The sequence below is a fragment of the Heterodontus francisci genome, unplaced genomic scaffold, assembly GCF_036365525.1.
Source record: "Heterodontus francisci isolate sHetFra1 unplaced genomic scaffold, sHetFra1.hap1 HAP1_SCAFFOLD_345, whole genome shotgun sequence".
Taxonomy (NCBI): Eukaryota; Metazoa; Chordata; class Chondrichthyes; order Heterodontiformes; family Heterodontidae; genus Heterodontus; species Heterodontus francisci.
The window spans coordinates 101396-106385 of NW_027141121.1; positions in this window are offsets into that span (position 1 = coordinate 101396).

A 4990-nucleotide genomic window follows, 5' to 3' on the forward strand; every position below is an offset into this window, starting at 1 on the left:
CAGCGACTGAGGGGAGTGGGATAGAGCGACTGAGGGCAGTGGGGTAGAGCGACTGAGGGCAGTGGGGTAGAGCGACTGAGGGCAGTGTGGTAGAGCGACTGAGGGCAGTGGGGTAGAGCGACTGAGGGCAGTGTGGTAGAGCGACTGAGGGCAGTGGGTTAGAGTGACTGAGGGCAGTGGGTTAGAGTGACTGAGGGCAGTGGGGTAGAGCGACTGAGGGCAGTGGGATATAGCGACTGAGGGGAGTGGGATAGAGCGACTGAGGGCAGTGGGGTAGAGCGACTGAGGGCAGTGGGTTAGAGTGACTGAGGACAGTGGGATAGAGTGACTGAGGGCAGTTGGATAGAGTGACTGAGGGCAGTGGGATATAGCGACTGAGGGGAGTGCGACGCATCGACTGAGGGGAGTGTGATGCAGTAATGTAGTGAAAAGGATGGAAGAATATGGTTTTATAAAGACTGCTATCTGACATTCTCCTGACACTAGTACCATCCTGTTGACCTGTTGTGTTTTTCTCCATGTTTCACTCTGCTATGTCTCCCTCCCTTGATTACAGAAACCGTGACTTCCCAAACTCAGGAATCGGAGGAACAATCGACTGGAGAATCCACTGAGGGTCCATCCTCTATCCCAGCGGGCTCTGGAAGCTCAGGTATCTGTCTTGTGAGGTTATCATTACAGAATCATCGAATTGGTTACAGCACAGAAGGAGACCATTCAGCCCTCTATATTTGTACTGGCTCTCTGCATGAGCCATTCACCTACTCCCATTCCCCAACCATTTCCCCATAATCCTGCAGATATTCCTGTTCAGACAATTATCCAGTTCTTTGTGGAAATCTTCAATTGAACCTGCCTCCAGCACACTCTCAGACAGTGCATTCCAGACACTAACCTCTAGCTCTGTGAATAGGTTTTCCCTCATGTTGCCTTTCTTCTGTTCCCAACCACCTTAAATCAGTGTCTTCTGGTTCTGGAACCTCCCGCCAATGGGAACAGTTTCTTACTGTCAAGTTGTGTCTCTCCTCTCTTTTCTGCATTCGGATTCAGTTTCCACCTGTCGGAACATTTCCACCTGTCTGTCTGCATCCTTTTGACGTCTGTCACTATTCTCCTCGTAATTCACAACTTTTGAGTCATTTGCAAATTTTGAAAATGTGCCCTACACATCCAAATCTATGTCATTAAGGCATATCAAGAAAACAATGGTCCAAGCAATATTGAAGAGTCTGGTAGACAGTGTTTGAGGGGAGTGGGATACAGTGTTTGAGGGGAGTGGGATACAGTGACTGAGGGGAGTGGGATACAGTGACTGAGGGGAGTGCGATGCAGTGACTGAGGGGAGTGAGACGCAGAGACTGAGGGGAGTGTGATGCAGAGGCTGGGGGGTGGAGTGTGACACGGTGACTGAGGGGACTGGGATACGGAGACTGAGGGAGGTGTGATACGGAGACTGAGGGAGGTGTGATACAGAGACCGAGGGAGGTGTGACACAGAGACCGAGGGGGGTATGATACTGTGACTGAGGGGAGTGTGATACAGTGACCGAGGGGAGTGGGAGGCGGAGACCGGGGGGAGTGCGAGGCGGAGACCGAGGGGGTTGCGGGGCGGAGAGCGAGGGGTGTGTCATTCGGAGACCGAGGGGAGCGGGAGACAGTAATGTGGTGAACAGGATGGAAGATTATGGTTTTATAAAGACTGCTATCTGACATTCTCCTGACACTAGTACCATCCTGTTGACCTGTTGTGTTTTTCTCCCTGTCTCACTCTGCAATGTCTCCCTCCCTTTATTACAGAACCCGAGACTTCCCAAACTCAGGAATCCGAGGAACAATCGACTGGAGAATCCACTGAGGGTCCATCCTCTATCCCAGCGGGCTCTGGAAGCTCAGGTATCTGCCTTGTGGGGTTATCATTGCATCATAGAATCAGAGACTGGTTACAGCACAGAAGGGGGCCATTCAGCCCATTGTACCTGTACTGGCCACCGATAAGAGCTACTCACCTACTCCCACTCCCCAGCCATTTCCCCATCACCCTGCAGTTGCTTTCTTTCAGGATAATATTCCAATTCCCTTTTGAAAGCCTCAATTGAACCTGCCTCCTGCTCACTCTCAGACAGTGCATTCCAGATCCCAACCTCTCGCTGTGTGGAAAGGTTTTCCTGTCTCTTTTGCTACTTTTACCACTCACCTAAAACCGGTGTCCTCTGGTTCTGGATCCTCCCACCAATGGGAACAGTTTCTCCCTGTCTATTCTGTCCAGATCCCTCGTGATTTTAAACACCTCGATCAAATCTCCTCTTAATCTTCTCTTCTCCAGGGAGAACAACCCCAGCTTCTCCAATCTATCCACGTATCTGAAATCCCTCATCCCGAGAATCATTCTCGGAATTCCTTTCTGTACTTTCTCGAATCCCTTAACATCCTTTCCTACCGTGAGGTGCCTGGAACTTGACACAATACTCGAGTTGACGCTGAACTGGTGTTTAATACAGTTTAACATATCTTCCTTGATTCTTGTCCCCTGTGCCCCAGTTTATAATTCCTGAAATTCCCCATGTTATATTTACCACTTACTCACATTCCTTTGGGTAGCGGGATTCAGCGACGGAGGGGAGCGGGATGCAGCGACGGAGGGGAGCGGGATGCAGCGACGGAGGGGAGCGGGATTCAGCTACGGAGGGGAGCGTGATACAGCGGCTGAGGGGAGTGTGATCCAGCGGCTGAGGGGAGTGTGATACAGCGGCTGAGGGGAGTGTGATACAGCGGCTGAGGGGAGTGTGATACAGCGGCTGAGGGGAGCGTGATACAGCGGCTGAGGGGAGTGTGATACAGCGGCTGAGGGGAGCGTGATACAGCGGCTGAGGGGAGCGTGATACAGCGGCTGAGGGGAGCGTGATGCAGAGACTGAGGGGAACGAGATACAGAGACTGAGGGGAGTGTGATACAGAGACTGAGGGGAGTGTGATACAGAGACTGAGGGAGGTATGATACCGAGACTGAGGGAGGTGTGATACAGAGACTGAGGGGGGTATGATACTGTGACTGAGGGGAGTGTGATACAGTGACCGAGGGGAGTGGGAGGCGGAGACCGGGGGGAGTGCGAGGCGGAGACCGAGGGGGTTGCGACACGGAGACCCATCCAGTCTCTTACTGATGGATGTGCGGCAATGATAGAGGGCAGTGGGATAGAGTGACTGAGGGCAGTTGGATAGTGACTGAGGGCAGTGGGATAGAGTGACTGAGGGCAGTGGGATAGAGTGACTGATGGCAGTGGGATAGAGTGACTGAGGGGAGTGGGATACAGCGACTGAGGGGAGTGGGATAGAGCGACTGAGGGCAGTGGGGTAGAGCGACTGAGGGCAGTGGGGTAGAGCGACTGAGGGCAGTGTGGTAGAGCGATTGAGGGCAGTGGGGTAGAGCGACTGAGGGTAGTGTGGTAGAGCGACTGAGGGCAGTGGGTTAGAGTGACTGAGGGCAGTGGGGTAGAGCGACTGAGGGCAGTGGGATATAGCGACTGAGGGGAGTGGGATAGAGCGACTGAGGGCAGTGGGGTAGAGCGACTGAGGGCAGTGGGTTAGAGTGACTGAGGGCAGTGGGATAGAGTGACTGAGGGCAGTTGGATAGAGTGACTGAGGGCAGTGGGATAGAGTGACTGAGGGCAGTGGGGTAGAGTGACTGAGGGCAGTTGGATATAGCGACTGAGGGGAGTGCGACGCATCGACTGAGGGGAGTGTGATGCAGTAATGTAGTGAAAAGGATGGAAGAATATGGTTTTATAAAGACTGCTATCTGACATTCTCCTGACACTAGTACCATCCTGTTGACCTGTTGTGTTTTTCTCCATGTTTCACTCTGCAATGTCTCCCTCCCTTGATTACAGAAACCGTGACTTCCCAAACTCAGGAATCGGAGGAACAATCGACTGGAGAATCCACTGAGGGTCCATCCTCTATCCCAGCGGGCTCTGGAAGCTCAGGTATCTGTCTTGTGAGGTTATCATTACAGAATCATCGAATTGGTTACAGCACAGAAGGAGACCATTCAGCCCTCTATATTTGTACTGGCTCTCTGCATGAGCCATTCACCTACTCCCATTCCCCAACCATTTCCCCATAATCCTGCAGATATTCCTGTTCAGACAATTAACCAGTTCTTTGTGGAAATCTTCAATTGAACCTGCCTCCAGCACACTCTCAGACAGTGCATTCCAGACACTAACCTCTCGCTGTGTGAATAGGTTGTCCCTCGTGTTGCCTTTCTTCTGTTCCCAACCACCTTAAATCAGTGTCCTCTGATTCCGGATCCTCCCATCAATGGGAACAGTTTCTTACTGTCAAGTTGAGTCTCTCCTCACTTTTCTGCATTCAGATTCAGTTTCCTCCTGTCGGAACATTTCCACCTGTCTGTCTACATCCTTTTCACTCTTCTCATAATTCACAACTTTTGAGTCAGCTGCAAATTTTGAAAATGTGCCCTCCACATCCAAATCTATGTCAATGGTCCGAGCAATATTGAAGAGTCCTGTATACAGTGACTGAGAGGAGTGTGATGCACTGACTGAGGGGAGTGTGATGCAGTGACTGAGGGGAGTGTGATACACTGACTGAGGGGAGTGTGATGCACTGACTGAGGGGAGTGTGATGCAGTGACTGAGGGGAGTGTGATGCACTGACTGGGGGAGTGTGATGCAGTGACTGAGGGGAGTGTGATGCACTGACTGAGGGGAGTGTGATGCACTGACTGAGGGGAGTGTGATGCACTGACTGAGAGGAGTGTGATGTACTGACTGAGGGGAGTGTGATGCATTGACTGAGGGGAGTGTGATGCACTGACTGAGAGGAGTTGGATGCACTGACTGAGGGGAGTGTGATGCAGTGACTGATGGGAGTGTGATGCAGTGACTGAGGGGAGTGTGATGCACTGACTGAGGGGAGTGTGATGCACTGCCTGAGGGGAGTGTGATACACTGACTGAGGGGAGTGTGA